The sequence below is a fragment of the Globicephala melas genome, chromosome 11 (genome assembly GCF_963455315.2).
Source record: "Globicephala melas chromosome 11, mGloMel1.2, whole genome shotgun sequence".
In the NCBI taxonomy this organism is placed as follows: domain Eukaryota; kingdom Metazoa; phylum Chordata; class Mammalia; order Artiodactyla; family Delphinidae; genus Globicephala; species Globicephala melas.
The window spans coordinates 71,722,980-71,740,322 of NC_083324.2; the positions used below are offsets into that span (position 1 = coordinate 71,722,980).

The 17,343-nt window shown below is 48.3% G+C and overlaps 1 long non-coding RNA gene across 1 annotated transcript in view; it reads left to right on the forward strand.

Moving 5' to 3' along the window:
- The window catches only part of LOC115860653 (uncharacterized), a 66,083-nt gene that overhangs the window by 562 nt on the left and 48,178 nt on the right, over positions 1 to 17,343 (forward strand). The window contains exons 2-3 of the long non-coding RNA XR_004042503.3: positions 1,770 to 1,900; positions 12,198 to 12,255. This is a non-coding gene — a long non-coding RNA (uncharacterized lncRNA). The remainder of the gene's footprint in view (positions 1 to 1,769; positions 1,901 to 12,197; positions 12,256 to 17,343) is intronic.

The following is a 17,343-nucleotide window of genomic DNA, read 5'->3' on the forward strand; positions in this document are numbered from 1 at the left end:
CATCTTAGTGCCCCACTCAACTGCAATTTTGCATCTGTTTGTGTAGTATGTGTCTCCTCACCAGACTGTAAGCTCCTTGACGGCAAGGACATTGTTTTTTTTGGTTGACTCTCATAGCTCCAGCATCCATTATGCGCTTGACACATAATGAGTGCGTTATATACTTGTTGAGTGAATGGGTAGAACCTATTTTATTACCGTTTTTGTGAAGATTAGATGGGATAAAACATAAGTGCTCAATAAACGTAATTTATTAATAGCACAGTTACTGAAATGGCCTTTGTGCTAGGTGCTTTTCATAAGTTTGACATACTTGCCTAATAAAGAAGCTTGTAGTACCAGAAAGAAAACACAGCTGCCCAGTTTTCTGTCTTTTGGATTTGCGGGGTGTATAGGATATTCCCCTAGAGCTGCATAAGAAAGGAAAGCCATTCACAGCTCAATTCTTCCACATTGTGGTTAGGATGTTCTTTTCCACACCGGAAGGGGGATTTTCTAGTTATCCTACTCTAATTCAAGGATGGGAAAATCAGGCTCATTAAATGGCAGAGCACATTCCCTGATGAAGGGGAGGGAAGGAGTCCATCTGACAGTTGGGACTGCCACGCTTGTGGACTAAGAGGATGCAGAGCAGCTGCTGCATGGGGAGCTTGAGTGGTGTCACCAGAGGTGAGGAGAGTGGGAGAAACGTGGCATTGGTTTTCCTTAAAACATCAAATTCAGCAAAAACAGGTCCTGGGAAGGGGAAACTTACCAGGTCCTGGGAAGGGGAAACCCAGAGAAAGGTCAATCTCAGTGAGTGAGATGGACACATGGATTAGGAGTGGAGCAGAGGGTTTTGGTGGTATATAGGTCCAGGTGTTCTGGCCAGGATAAGGAAATCCTTGGCTGTTCTTGTAGCTTCTATATACTTTCCTTTTGTACAGTTGACCTTGAGCCCTTCCTGCTTGTGCCATACCCCTTGTTTCTTTACAAGTCCCCAACTTCTGGGGATGACTGGGACCACGGCAGTAACAGAGCCCCACCCGGGGTTTGTTTTGGACATAGTGAGCCAAAGTATTTGAGTGCTAACCCTCCCTTTGTTATATCCTAATTTAATCAAATTTTATTTTAAAAAGCAACTTATATTTTCTACAATGACAAGTAACATGATCATAGTAGAAAAAATATGACAATAAAGAGAAAAGAAATATCCATAATCCATAGATAAGCATTATTTGCATTCAGCAACATGAAATAATACTGTGTATATTCTTTGTTTTGTAATATCTTATTTTTCTGAATCCTTGCGTAATTAGCCCTTACATGAAAAAAGAACTCTCTGAGGCCAGATTTTGCTCCAGAGACTAGCCTTTACTTTAAAAATAAAATTGTTATTGAAGAATAACCTATATAAGAAAGTATACACATTATCAGTATACAACTTGATAAAATTTCACAAAGGGAACACATTACTCACACCAACAAGTAGAACATTCCTAGCACACCAGAACACCCCCTGGTGTCCCCTTCCAGACACTACCCCCTCAAGGGTAATCATTATCCTGACTTTTAGCACCATAAATTACTTTTTCCTGCATTTGAATGTTATATAAACAGAATCTCATGTAGCATGTACTCTTTTCTGTCTGCTTTCATCTGCTCACCAACATCATGTTTGTGAGATTCACCTGTATTGTTACATATTGTTGTCATCAGTCATTCTCATTGTCGTATAATGTTCCATTGTGATTATACTACAATTTACTTATCCTTTCTTTTGTTGATAGGATTTAGATAATGTCCAGTTGGGACTGTTACAAATAGTGCTGTGATGTACATTCTTCTACATGATTTTTGTGAAGACAAGAGCAAACTTCTCTTGGGACTATATCTAGGAGTGAAACCGTTCGGTTATAGGGTATGTATATACTCAGCTTAAGTAGATTCTGCCAAACAGTTTTCCATAGTAGTTGTACCAGTTCCCAGTGTTCCACCTCCTTATCAATAATTGATATTTTTTGTGATTTTTCATCTTGGCCATTCTGGTGAGTACCTAGTAGGATCTCATTGTGTTTTTAATTTAGATTTCTCTGATGCCTAAATGAGGATGAGTCACTTTTCATATGTTTATAAGCCATCTCGATCTCCTCTTTTGTAAAATGCCTTTTCAAGTTCTGACCCATTTTATATTGGGTTGCCTTTCTTATTGATTTGTAGAAGTTCTTTATATATTCTGGATACTTGTCCTTCATTGGATGTGTGTATGGCAAATGTCATCTGCCTCTCTGTGGGTTGCCTTTTCATTCTTCTGTATTACAGTTGACCCTTGAACAACGTGGGGGTCAAGGCACTGATCTCCACGTAGTCAGAAATCCGAGTATAACTTGTAGTCAGCCCTCTGTGTACAGGGTTCCCCCATATCCAGGGTTCTTTTGTATTCATGGTTCCACAATCGGGGAACCAACCAACCAAGGATCAAATGGTACTGTAGTATTTACTATTGAAAAAAAATCTACATATGAATGGACCCGTGCAATTCAAGCCTGTGTCATTCAAGGGTCAACTGTATATTTTTCGATAAGCATTGTTTTTAATTTTAACATAGTGTAATTTATCAGGTTTCTTTCCTTTTTGGTTGGCTTGTTTGGTTTCTTATTTAAAGTTTTTTCCTTGTCAGGGTCATGAAGATGTTCTCCTCTGTTTTCTTCCAAAAACTTTATTGTTTAACTTTCACATTAGATCTGAACTCATCTGGAATTGTTTTATTATGTGGTCTGAGATTGGGATTAAGATTCATTTTTTTCCCCCATAGCGAAATTTAACTGACCCAGCATCATTTATTAAAAATGTCATACTTCCATGGGCTTCCCTGGTGGCGCAGTGGTTGGGAGTCCGCCTGCTGATGCAGGGGACGCAGGTTCGTGCCCCAGTCCGGGAGGATCCCGCATGCTGCGGAGCGGCTGGGCCCATGGGCCATGGCTGCTGGGCCTGCGCATCCGGAGCCTGTGCTCCACGGCAGGAGAGGCCGCAGCGGTGAGAGGCCCGCGTATCACACAAAACAAAGACAAAAACAAAATGTCATACTTCCACCCATTGCATTTTATCTGGTATAGATCTATTTCTGGAATCTCTGTTTGATCTCGTTTTCTGTTCTTTAGCACTGTTTTTGTTTTTTATTTAAAAAATTTTGGCCGAGCCATGCAGCATGCAAGGTCTTAGTTCCCTGACCAGGGATCAAACCTGCACCCCCTGCAGTGGAAGCACAACATCCCCTTTAGCACTGTTTTAAATGGCTGTATACTATTTGATTGTCTGCAAGTACCCTAACTTACTTAACCAATCCCCAATTACTAGGCATTTAGGTTGCTTTTAATTCAAACATATTTTCTAAGACCTATCTTCCTACTCCCAAAACAGCATCTTTTCATTAGTGAGTCTTATATACCGCTGTCCCCAGTTGGGTATGTTGTGGTTTTTGTTGTTGTATTTTCAAGTACAACTGTACTGTGGGATATAAGGGAGTGAGGGCCCTTCTCTGGGGGGGCTGCAAAGTGGTAGTTGCCACCCAAAGGAGAGGTCTTTTCAGGAGCCAGAGTTTCTGGGACTGTTGGCAGAGTCACTCTCATGCACGGGAAGAACTATTTCCAGCTGCAATAGTAATCCTGGGCCTTGAAGGGCAGCAATGACACTGTGTGAACACGTATGAGAGAAGGGAGGCTGATGAACCATTTCTTATCCTGACACAATCTTCTGTCCACCTCCTCCTCCCAGGAGCCCAGCCCCCTTGTTTCCACCCCATTTTCCAAGGAAATCTTCCTTCTTTCCCCCACCCCTTGTCCTGGACCCTTGAGAGAACTCAAGTCCCAAGTAAACCGTCCTAATGAAGACGTTCAGGGAAACATTCATAACAGATGAACCCAGAAGTGTTCATTTAGCCAAGAAAAACTTAAACTCGCAGCAGAGATGATCTGGTCTAAGTGACTTGCTGCTGGCCAACAGGACAGCCGTCTCAGGTCAGAGCAAAAGCAAGAGTTAGGAAGCCATGGGTGGATCAGCCTGTCTGTGGCTTCGGGGCTGAGGAAGTTCTGGTCCCAGCTGTGGGTGAGTGTGCTCTTCCAGCCTTCCTCCCACCTCGCCCAGGAAGAGTGGGTCAGAGCCAAGAGCCACACAGATGTTCAGATGTTCGCTGTGAATGAGCAGAGGCAGCAAAAAGGCACGGGAAGGAGAGAGCTGATGGGGTAGAGACAAGGGTGGGAGGGGGCTGCGGGAGAACTGGGAGAAAGGGCTGGCAGAGCCAGTGACAGTCCTGTTTGCTTTCTCCTAATTAATGTGGTTTCCTTACAACCCTTCTGCTGATTCCAGCTGGTCAACTCAAACCATAACAACACGTGGCCTGATGGCCAGGGCCAGGAGCTGAGGCTGGGCGCCTCCCAACAAGGGTCCGGTTTCCTCTGCCCCCACTGCCCCTCCTCCCCAACTGGCTTTGTGCAGATGAGGGAAGGGACAGCACTTCAGTCAGGGTTGAGGTGACAGCCAGGGACTGCTGGTTTTGGGCTTGCCTGGCTGCTCACCTGGGTTTCCCATGACCTTTAAAAAAGGGGCAGTTCCCTGCTTGTTTGGGCTGCTGCCTCCAAACAGCTTTGAGTGGGGGTGGGTGAGGAGACCTTGACAAAGAACCCCTTGCTCAGCGGGGGCCTTTCTACCTACATGTGTGCCCTGTTTGATGCAATGGGCCTGGAAACAATCAGGGTGTGTCCAGAGTCCTTGCTCATTCAGTGTTTTCCAGCAACTTTTCAGTGTTGTTTCTTTTCCTCACCAGGACTTTACTCTGTCCAAATTACTCATCTTATCCCCTTATTTCTTCATTGATCCATTTCAAAAGCACTTTTCAATCGAGCAGCTACTATGTGCCTTTTGTGAACAAATGATTACATGTATTGGGGGAACACTCTCCAGGGTGTTGATAAAGAAACATTTTGTAAACTAGATGATTAGCCTGGGGTTTATTTGCTTTCTCTCCCCTCCCTGCTCTTCCCTTCGAAAACTAAAAAAAAAAACCACACATCAGGAAAAGTACATAAAGTTTAAATGTACCATATAACAGATTAATTGTAAAGCAAAAGTGATTCATTTCGATGCTGGATCACTACAGCATGCTGCTGCCCTGATACGGATAAGGGGGGAAAATACAAAAGAGAAGTGGGATTGGTGAGAAGCAGCTTTAGGGGCCTTCAGCACCCCAGAACCTTTCTGGAAAGTGAGGCCAGAGGCAGGAGGCCCCAAACAAAACTGCCAGAGGACAGAAAGCCTGCAGTGCCCTTTGTGTGCACTCCCCAGGCCCAGGCCAGAAGCCTCTCCAAGTGAGTGCACCCTAGTCCAGACCCCCCAGTGCTTGGCTGGATTTGCCTCACCCCAGCTTCACCCAGTGGTGGGGGCCAGTGAGACCCACTCCACTCAGTTTCCTCCCAAACCAGGCAAGCCCTGGTTGTGACTGGGCATTTCTGCAGAGGGCTGGATGACCTTTCAGAAAAGGCCTTCATGTCCCTGTCAGGCTGAGAAACTCATCAGGTTTCTTTTTCCCAGTGCCTCAATTCAGTTATTGTATAAGGAGAAGGTTTTTAACCCTTTAGAACACTTTGGAATTGCTGGCACACTTTTGCTACTGGGTATAAAATGGCACCTAGGGAGATGCTGTCCCCTGCATGCACATGGGGACACCTACAAAAGCAAAAGGAAGGAGCTGCAGACTGAAAATCAGGCTCTGCTTTAACCAACTGGCGACCTGAAGTCAGATACTCACGCTCTCTGGGCCTCAGTTTCTCCATCTGTGAGGAGTTCTGTGTGGTTCTAGAATTCTGGTTCTGTGAACATTCCCATCCTTGTAACCTGGAATGGCAGAGTTCAGTCTTCAGCTCCCACCTCCCCACTCTGCTCTCTTTCAGGGTCTCAGCCACTCTTGCCCTTCAGCTTTCACCTTCAGGCTGATAAGAGCAGCATCCACAGCAGTGCTTCTGTGAGCTCCAGCCTCTGGCTCCGACTACCTACAGAAGTTTCTGTTTGGTTCTTCTGAAGGAGCTTAAGTACACACCATGTCTAAGTAAGGCCACCACCACCTTCCTGATAAATGCTGTCAGCGTTGTCGGTCTCCCTCTCACTTACAGAGTCACCATTGACTGCCCTCGTCCAATTTCCAAAGTTTTCATAAGTTTCATGAATTTCAAAGTTATCTCATGATTTCCCCCTCTTCCTTATCATTTAAATTTCCACCATCTTCTAATACCTCAATTTGTCCATCGTCTTCAGTTTCCCCATCTCCAATCTACTCTACTGTCTCTGTCTGATTTTCCTAAACACCCCAATCACTTTCCTGCTCCATGGCATCTCATCGCCCACAGCTGGAGTCTGAATTTGCATTTTTAAGGAACTGGAAGACTAAAGTCTGAGAACTGCTGACTAAGGGGAATAAAGTCCCAACTCTGCGGCCTGACGTGAGTGACGTGACGTGCCTCCCACTACCCTTCCTACTCTTTTCCTCCCTCTTCTCCCGCACAGACTCTCAAAACCCACCCCTGCTCATTTTCCTTCCCTCCTCCACCTCCATCATGTTCCTCTTCAGGGGTGCCCTCCCTCATCTCCTAGTCGGAATCCCCCACTTCTTTCAAGGCCTGGCCCACCCCTTACCTCCTTTGTCTCTTTCTGCATTCTCTCTCTCTCTTTCCTTCCTGCCACTTCAGTGCTTGTCTGCCTTCTATCTCTGGCTCCTTAGTTACATGCTATTCCACATTAGCCAGGACTCTCTCAGTTTTGACAGTCATCCAGTTTGTAGAAGGACATTTGCTACCTTTTAGAACCAACCTAGGATGGGCAGGGTTCAGTGGGGCCTCCGGACACCTGGAGCCAGAGACTCAACCACCACCGGGCTCTTCCCCTCCTCCTCTTGTCTCTGTTTCTCTCTGCACTTTGCCTTTATTCCCTTGTTCTCTCCTCAGGAGACTGCCAGCACAGGGGCTGAGTCACTAAGATTGGCAGTCCCCAGTGGAACTTGATGGAGAAGCTGCAGGAAAGGCAAAAAGAAGAGCAGTTTCCCCAAAGAAGGGAAGTACTGTTTCAAGAGAAAGAGAAAGTGCTGGACAGAAAAGCCAACAAATGGCCACCACCGTATTAGTTAGGAGTCACGTCAACTCTTCATGGCAGAAAACTCCAAACAGCAGCGACTTCAATAAGACGTCAAAGGACTCTGAGACCCAAGCTCCTTTCAGCTGGTTGCTGTGCTATCTCTTAGTCCTAGATGATGGCTTGAGCTCCAGTCATTCTGCCCTTATGGTCTAGGGAAGAGAAAGGAGAAAGACACAAAGAATGGCCCTGGAACTCTCTGGTAATCCAGTGTTTAAGACTCTGAGCTCTCACTGCCGAGGGCCCGGATTCAATCCCTGGTTAGGGAACTAAGATGTCACAAGCTGCATGGTGCAGCCAAAAATAAATAAAGAGAAAAAAAAATAGAATGGCCCAACCTGCCGTCCTTGAAAGACGCCTTCTGGAAGTTGTCCATGCTTTAGCTTATATCCCTTATATTGCCAGAACTGAGTTATATAGCTATCCCTAACTGAAAGGGCTTCTGGGAAATGTCTTAATTCTGGACAGCCATGTGCACAGCTAAGAATCAGAGGTGCTGTTACACACTAAGGAAGAAGGAAAGAATGGATGTTGGAGGACAGTAGATGTGCCATGACCCTAATCCATGAGGTGCTTTGAGGGGGCATTTCCCGCTAATGGGGACATAGTGCTATCAAGGTGGCCTGCTCCGTTTGTGGACAGCCCAAACATGCCCCTCTGTGGCTTATACCTGCTGGTCCTTGCTCTGCCCTCTGACCCTTTTCTACGCCATGGTGTTTAAATGGTTGGAAGACAACACTGGCACCCAAGTCTTTGGTCTGATCATCCTTAACTTCTATCTTTCTCTTATAAGTTCCAGACCTCAGCGCCCTGGTGTGCAGCTGGGGCTGGTCAGTATCCTCCTTAAAATGTGATGCTCTAAGCTGGGCCCAGTGTCCCAGATGTTGTATGATCAGTACAGGATATAATTTGGGCTCTTGGCACCCCCATTTCAACACCCTACGTCTGTTAAGGTCCCCAGATTGAGAGAGAATGTGCCTGGCCCGATGGGCTTGTCCTCTAACCTCACACTCATCCTGGTGCTAAAGAGCGCACACTCTGTAATCTGCTCCTCTTCCAGACTGACCCCAAAGCGGGACTTTACAAGCATCTGTGCCAATTGCCATCTTGCTCTTGCGGGCCCTTCATTTAATATCTTGACTGTCAGCTGGTGGATCTGTTTTCCCTTCCGACTTCTGTGAGCATCAGGGGCCATGCCCTCTTCATCTTCCATGTGCCCCATGCAGCTGTTTATTTTTTGTCTTCCTTTGGGTAAATTTATTTCCCTAAGTAAGGTGCCAGATCTCTCAGAGCAATGGAAACCCACACCCTGGATTCAGAGTATGTCACAGATTGGGCTCCTGAGAAGTAGACTCGGAGGCAGAGGTTAGCATGCAGTGGGTGTTCTAGGAGAGCTCCAGGATCGGAGTCTGCTAAAGGGAAGGAAGGGGGATCGGGAAGAGGGAGGGGTCAGGCTGCAGTGGGGCTCAGTGAGCTGCCGCAGCCTCTCACAGGGAGTTCTGATGCTAGGATGATCCTTCAGGATTGACTCAAGCAGGGACAGGAGGGTCAGATCTTTATATCCACATGACAATCAGCCATCGGATGTGGGCAGGTCACCCCCACTTCAGCCAGGCAGTCTCCACAGGGGTTGGCCGCTCAGGCCTTCTGCCTGCAGCACACTCAGCAACTGGAAAAATACGCCCTTTATTCCTGAAGTGGGGGTCTGAACAGTGCCTCATGGAGTCTGCCACAGAGTGGAAGACCTGGGGGCTCTAAGTTGCCACTAACCAGCTGGGTCAGCTGGGGCCAGTCCATTCACCTCACTGAGCCTCAGTTTCTCCTCTTGTACAAAATGATGTCTGGGGAGTCACCAGGTGCGATGGGCTGAGAGTGATCGGAGTTGGTAGGAGCTCTGTTCAAAGCCTGATCTGAATCCAGAGGCGATCCTCAGGTCCCACGTAAATCCCTGACCTTATCTTTGTTGCTGTGGACATTATCAGAGGGTCAGGGAATCACTTGGGTCCCAGGCCAGGGATGGGCATCTAGGTGAGAAGGGGGCTACTTTAAGGAACAGCTGGCAGGGGCCCCTGGGGAGCTCTACTATTTGGAATGATTTTCCTCAGAGTCCTGGAGAGGACTGGTAGGGGGGTGGGCAAAAGCCACACAGTGGTTGTCAGAGACTGAATGTTTGTGTGCCCCCCACCCCACATGTGTGCCCTAACCCCCAGTGTGATTGTATTAGGAGGATAGGCCTTTGGGAGCTGATTAGATTTAGATGAGTCCTGAGGGTGAAGCCCCAGCGATGGAATTAGTGGCTTTATAAGAAGAGGAGGAGACACCAGAGCTTCCTCCGTCTGCCTTGTGAGGCTACTGTGAGAGCAGGACCATCTGCAACCAGGAAGTGGACCCTCACCAAGAACCAAATCTGTTGGCACCTGGATCTTGGACTGCCCAGCCTCCAGAACCGTGAGAACTAAATGTCTGGTTTTTAAGCCACACAGCAGTATACAGTATTTTGCCACAGCAACCCACACTGAGTAGGACAGTGGTAGTGGGGTGGGGGGGCGACGGCTGAGAAAGCCTGGGGAGTCACTGCTGATAGGAGAGTCAGGAGACCTGGGTCTCAGCGCTGGGTCCACTCCTGACTGGCTGTGGGACCTGGGGCGTGTCCCTGAGCTGCTCTGGACTCCAGTGACCTCACTGGAGAGTGAAAGGTGGGGTGTGAGTCTCTGAGGTCATATCTGACTTGATGGCCCCATCCTTCTAGAGATGAAGTACATCCTTTGCACCTCCGTCCCGGGGCTACGATGGGTCGGGGGAGAGGCTGGGAGCCAGGGGAGCTAAGCTTCCTCCTCTCTTCCTTCATGTTGGCCCTGCTGTCCCTACAGAAGCCACTGCAGGCCCCTCAGGAAGCCTGCCCTTGGGTGGAGGGGAATGGAGTGAGGTTGGAAGGTGCTGTGGGCAGTGAGAAGACTGCAGGGCCAGGAAAGGGCAGTCACAGCATCCCCTCAGCACTGTCCTTCCGGGCTGGTGGCAGTCTCTGGGTGAGCTTTGGATCTGACAGTTTCTGGGTGAATTGATTAAAGTTAAGGATATTAATAATAAAAGAATGTAAACTAGATTTTCTCAGTGACACGGGTCTCATGACCACGTGGTATGTGCTCTATGCACAGCTCGTGTGTGTGTGTGTGTGTTTGTGGGGAGGGGGGAATGTCTGTCATGTTTGGAAAAATGCCACCTTTTCCCTTTTCTCAGTTTCCTTTTGACCCCTGAGAAAGATTTTCGGTTGTATTTATCACCACAAGCTACCAAGCCTTGGAGCATGAGAACCCAGGCGAGGAAGTGGAGCCAGCCTCTGCTCAGTCCTGTGGGTGGTTGGAAGGTACCCGGGCACAGGGTGAGGGAAGAGGCCTTCTTTGCTCTCCCCTATCTAGCCCATCTGACCTTTCCCTCCTCTCTGAGAAGCTGCATGTGGGCTTGAGTGGAGGCCAGGGGACGGATGGGATGCTCTTAGGGGGGCATCTAGCTCAAGACTTCCAGGCCAGGTTGGTCCTGGGATCTCTATGGGGACCATACCACAAGCCCAGCTGCCCCTGTCCCTGAAGGCCTGTGCATGTCACCTGCCTCAGGCCTCCAGGCTCCCAGATCTGAGGGTCTCTGACCAGTGGACTCACCCCTTGTTCTCACACCAGTCCTGGGAAGCAGGAAAGGGCAAGCAGAGGAAGTTCTTCTTTCTGGAATGACCTCCCAGCTCAAGAGAGGACTAGTGACTTGCCCAAAGTGACACAGCAAGTTAGAGAAAGAGTCCTAGTCAATCAAGTGACCCTACATCTAGAAATAGAGACATTGTGTCAATATTTGCTCTATCTTGCTGGGAGAGGGGAGGGGCTGGAAAAATTCTTTTTGGCTGGTCAGGTAGTTCTGTGGGGCAGAATATTCCTTGTGGTTGTTCCCATGGTCACCTAAGAAGTGCCTGCTTTGCCCTTTCCCCCTCTTCCCCCCAAATCTGCCCTGGGAGCTGGTGGAGGGAGGGAGCAGAATCCAGGAAGGAGGGAGAGAGAAGCCAGGATGGAGAAGGCAGAAAGGGAGGAAAGGGCTTGGGGACAGAGGGAGCTGGAGAATGAGCAAACAAACAATGTCCTAGAAAACAGCTTGCTTCCCCTTTCCAGGCTCCCTGCCTGCCTGCCTTCCCCACTGGAGACGGTAATTTAGAATAACGAGTCATAATTTGATTACATTCTCTTCCAGTCTCAAAGGGTAAACAAGGATCTCCCATGGAAGGAAGGGACACGCGGCTTAGGCTGTGGCACACTCCCTGGGGCCTAGACAGGGGTTACCCCTCCTCCTGGGTACGCCTGAAACACGTATTTGAGTGGCTTCAACCCCCGCATTTTCTATCAGGGTTTACATTCTCCGTCTGTCTCCTGCCCCTTCTTCCCCTCTTCCTCTTGGCCCTCCCCAGTAATGTCCTCACCCTGAAGCCTGCATACCGTGTAAATATTTAAACCCATCTATTATTTCCTGTTTATTAGCCGTGTAAATGCTGAGTTCATTTATTGTGCATCTGTCTCCCTGTAGCATCTGAGAAGGAAAGGCCTGAAGGCAGGGCCTGTGTCCACCCTTCCCTGGAACAGCCTTGCTCAGGCCTGTGGTCAGCTGTATCACCAATTCCGGCTGTGGTTTCACTTTCTCCACATTTAAAAAACTGTGGTAAAATATGCATAATGTACAATTTCTCATCCTAACCATTTTTTAAAAAATTTATTTGGCTGCTCCGGGTCTTACTTGCGGCACGCAAGATCTTCATTGCCATGTGCAGGATCTAGTTCTCTGACCAGGGATGGAACCAGGGCCCCCTGCATTGGGAGCACGGAGTCTTAACCACTGGACCACCAGGGGAGCCCCCATCCTAACCATTTTTTAAGTGTACAGCTCAGCTGTGTAAAATACATTCGTAATGTGCAACTTTCACCACCGTCCTTCCCAGAACTGTCTTCGTCTTGTAAAGCTGAAACTCTGTACGCATTAAACACTAACTGCCCATCCCCCTCTCTCCCCAGCCCCTGGCAGCCACCATTCTACTTTCTGTCTCTCTGATGTTGACTTCAAGTACCTCATGTAAGTGGAATCATACAACATTTGTCTTATTTCACTTAGTATAACGTCCTCAATGTGCATCCGTATTGTAGCATATTGCAGAATTTTCTTCCTTTTTAAGGCTGAATGATATTCCGTTGTATGTATAGACCACATTTTGCTTAGCCATTCTTCTATCGACGGACACTTGGGTTACTTCCATGTTTTAGCTCTTGTGAATAATACTGCTTTGAGCATGGGTGTACAAATTAGCTTTTATTATTTTTTTTACAATAAAAGTTACCTATTCCTGATTGCTTACTATGTGCTCAGGACCGTGTAGACCTAATCACTTAGTTATCACAGGTACCTCCCAGGTGGCAAATATTCTCTCCACGAGGCTCTGAGAAGCCAAGTAATTTGCCCAAGGCGAGGAAAGGGGAGTGAGAGGACCAGCATCTCTGTGTGCTCCAGCCATGACATTTTATTGCATCGTGTTGATGATGGACTTGAAGAAGGAGGCCAGGGTATATTACCTGCCCTGCACCCCCCAGAAAGGGCAGACACTTTCCCTGATCCACTGCTCAGTTTGAGAATCCATCCTCCTGTCTGCATGATTCTGTCAGGCAGGGGTCTCCCCCCGGGCTGCACATCTTTTTTTTTTTTTTTTTATTCAGACATAGCTCTGCCAAATAGGCTGTCCAACTGTCTACTCTATCCACTTTTAGCAACTTGAATTTTAATTAAAAAATAAAAGTTTCAATGTTATTTAAAAAAAAAAAGAATCACGTGTGGAGATTTAAAAGCAGACGGCCCCTAGGGCCGGAGCCCAGGCATCAGTCGTTTTTATTTTTTATTATTTTTAAAAATTTTTTGGCTACACCGCAGGGCTTAGCAGGATCTTAGTTCCCCTACCAGGGATCGAACCTCGGCCCATGCTTTGAAAGTACCAAGTCCTAACTACTGGACCGCCGGGGAAGTTCCCAGGCATCAGTCGTTTTTTCTTTTTTAATTAAAAAAAAATTTTTTTATGGTATAATTGACATATAACACTATATTAGTTTCGGGTGTACAACATAATGATTTGATATTTGTATACATTGTGAAATGATCGCCGCAATATGCCTAGTTAACATCCATCTCCACAGATAATTACAAAAATTTTTTTTCTTGTAATGAAGACTTTTAAGATCTGTTCTCTTAGCAACTTTCAAATACCTAGGCATCAGTATTTTAAACTCCCCCCCCACATGCTTCTTGGTGCTCCCAGGGTTGAGAAGCACTGGGTTAGAAGATAGGAGAGGAAGGGGACAGAAGTATTGACACCCTCCCCCCACAATTCAGCCTCTTTGTCTTCCCCTGCGGCCCCGCCCACCCACCCAAGTCCAATGGCTCAGAACCCCTGAGATGCCTCCTCCTCTGCCTCCAGAAATTCTGTTTAGTGTGTGTGTGCCTCACAGACAGGATAGCCTGGATACAGGGCCCTGCAGGGCCCCAGATGGACCTATAAAGCCCATCCAGACCCCAGAATGAAAACAGTTGCTGACACTCTGCAGGCTGCTGGCATTTTTGTTACCTCCCATGGGGGGTGGGGGAGAGGGTGGTGAAGTGGAGGGCAGGGGTCAGTACATCATTAGAAGGGTGGGGAATGGAGGGAGTGGGGAATACGGGGCCTCACAGGGCAGGGCCAGGGAAGTCATCATCCATTCCTGCCCCCAGCCCTTTCACCATGGCTGTAGCACATCTCCCTTTGGTGTCCCTGCAGCAAGACCCACCTGTCCCCCCAGTCTCCCTGAGCTCCTGTTAAATCCAGGGTGGTGTCCGGGGCCCGGAGAATTTCTGGGTTGGGCTCTGCCCTAAGGTGTCCAGCCTCAGGGGCTGCTTGGTGGGGGCATATTGGGGTGAGGGGGATCTGTCAGCCTGTCCTGGATTTCTTCTTTTGAGCCAAGAACCCCAAGGTCCATGTGGGAGTAGCAGTTGGCCAGCTCAGTTCCCACAACAACGTGGAGGATGGGGGCAGGGGCACAGCAGAAGGAGGGCTGCCTTGGGCACTAGAACACTTGGGTCCGGCCACTGCCATGCTTCATGACCTTGGGCAGTCAGTTCTCTTCCCTGGGTTTCAGCACCTCCATCTGCATTATAAAGGGGTTGGCCCAGATCCTTGGTTCTCAAACTCACTGCACATTGGAATCCTTTGGGGGAGGCTTGAAAACTACCCTTGACTAGATTTCATCCTCAGAGACACTGATTTAATTCGTATAGGTTGTGGTCTGAGCATTGGGATTTTTAGAAAATCCTCAGGGGATTCTAATTTATAGCCAAGTTTGAGAACCATTGCTCTAGATAACTGCTTCCTGACCACGGCCCCATCATGGCATCCATAGAACAAGGTAGTATTTGTTCTATGTTACCAGAGGTGATCACAGAGGGTGCTCCAGCTGCCCACGTGCCTGGCTGTCCCTAAGGACTGCAGGGCTCAGTGTCTCTGTATCAACAAGAAGCTCTTGTGTCCTTCCAGCTGAAGTTTATTGCCTCATTGGTCCTCCAATCGAGGCATACATGATATTCGTGCTGAAGTCCCAGGCACTTTACAAAGTTATAGGTTACACGTGGGGCATCTTCTTGCAGCATCAATTTCCTAGAAGATATTAGGAGAAAAATTATGATTCACCTTGTAAGTAACTTAAGACATTAAAAAAAAATACAGGTTCAAGAGGGAGGGGATATAGGTATACTTATAGCTGATTCACTTTATCGTACAGCAGAAACTAACACAACATTGTAAAGCAATTATAATCCGATGAAGATGTAAAAAAATAAAATAACACAATATAATAACAGATATATATGGCTATATCCTGGAGTAGAATGCAAAACTCACATATATTTGAAGCTAAAAGATCAGATGTCAAAAGAATTTGACCATTGTGTCAGGAGGCATGGGGGCGCTGTACTCCCTGACTTGGATGACAGTTTGAGGAAAACACTGGAGAAGCCTTGAGTCAGTCTGTGCATTGGTACATGGATCAGAGGCGAGGAGAAGCATTAAGTTCTGACAGTTCAGGAAGGCTATCTGGAGGAGGTAGAATTTCAGGGAGGTTCTTGGGGAAAGGGGAAGAAAGGAACTGGTTGGAAGAAGGGCATGGCAGGGCTCTGTAGAGCTTGCAGCAGGAATATAAGCTCAGATAATGCCTTTCTTGCCCTTGGCCTATGAATTTTAAAAATTCCCCAAAGATCCCTCCAATACACACTCCTACCCTAGTCCACACCCTTGAGGCTGACCTGGCCCTCAGACCGCCTGCCTGGAGTAGCTGGCGCAAGATTGCAACACCAAAGCCCTCTCTCCCTTGCCTGGCTTCAGTGGCTGCTGCTGAGTCATATTGCAGAGGTAGCTGCTGACCACCCAGGCAGGAGAGCAGCCCAGTTGCCCCAGTGCCCTGCTATTTCCTCCTACCTATTGGCTCTAGTCCCCAGGCCTGACAGAAGCCCTCGGTGCCGCAGGGTCGAGAAGAGACTTGGGGAAGGAGAAACTGAGTCTCCTCTGTTTCTCCTGTGAAGTCTGCCTGGCAGACTGCCCTCCCCCGCCTCAGTGGCTGCCGAGAGATTGGGCACAGCCCAGAGAGACGGAGAGAGGGACACTCTTCCCAGTGGTGAGGGTGGGTGCTGCAGGGCCTGAGCCCTAGGTCCTCCGTCCAGTAGCCTGGCTATCAGAGAGGGGGTCATGAGCCCCAGATGCCACCAGCTTCTTAGCAGAGGGGCTGCTCTTTCTCCTTGGCAACTGGGCCAATAATGCCCTGGGGCACTGAGCATCCTCTCCAGGCATGAGGACTGACCCTTGCTTCTGTTCATCCCACCTCAGGGAGGTAGTGCGGTGTACTTGGTGACAACATGGACTATTTGTAACTTCACTGTTTATTCACCATTGTGTCCTAAGTGCCCAGACAGTGCCTGGCACATAGTAGGTGTTCAGTAAGTATTTATAGTATAAGCAAAAGGAGCCTGACTCTGGATTTGAATCCCCTTGGTAGATACCGTGGGACTTCTCTGTGCTTTACTTGCTTCATTCTGTAAAACGAGGACAGTAATAGAATCTACTTCATAGGATTAATATGTAAAAAGCCTTGAGACAGTGCCCAGTATATGCTAAACACTCAATAAGTGTTTGCTGTCATCTTAAATCTCTCACCTTATTTCCAGTCTCTCCTCCCCCATGAAAGGCTCTCTTTGCTCTCCTCTGAGCCCCTGCTGGAGTTACGGTCGATAGCAATGGGGACCAGCTGGACCTGGCATTAGCCACCTTTGGGGCCTAGGACAGCGTCCAGACCAGCCATGTGTGACGTTCTCTTCCTTTCTCTTCCCTTAACATGCCTGTGGGTGAAACACGGTTCAAACACACATAGACAGGATCCTGCTTTGTGTGAAGGGCAGCAGGGGCCCGCAGACCATGAGGCTGACCATCAAGGCCCAGGGTTCCCCCCTAGCATGTCACGCCCTTGCTTACTGCCCCTCCGTGGTTCTCTGTCTCCTGCAGCATAAATCCAGGACCCTGCAGGGGCCCGAGTGGCTCCCAGCCCTCTGCTTCCCTCCCCTCTCCATCTTGCCTGTGGTTGATACTCTTGGGCTCCGCAAGCCGGTCACCCCAGACGACCTACCCTCCCCAGCTGGCCTGCAGTCTCCCAAAATATAAAGCATATGCTCTCCAGAGACAGGCTGGCCTGGCCACCACACAAATGCGATGGCCTCAGCGCTGCCTGGAAAGCTCATCCCCTTCCCTGCTCCCCCTGACCTCATTTATTACTTTTTTCAAAGTTCAGCTCGAACATTAACTAACTCCTTTAAGTAGCCTTGACTGACTTCTGCATCCATCGGGCTCACATATGTCCTTCCCAGCGTCTCACCGATGAGGACCCTCAGTGTACTTCCTTGTTCAGGCACCGCTTTTCCCCAATGGATGGGTAACTTCTGAGTGGGCCAGCGTCCCTGGTGCCTAACACAGGGCTTCCAGTGTAGTGAGCTCGGGGAAAACTTATGGGAGAAGAATGAATGGATTTCTTGGGGTGTGTATTTACTGGTACACATCAAAGCTGAGGGTTGTTGTACCCCGGGAGGGTGTAGGGCCCCTCTGGTGGG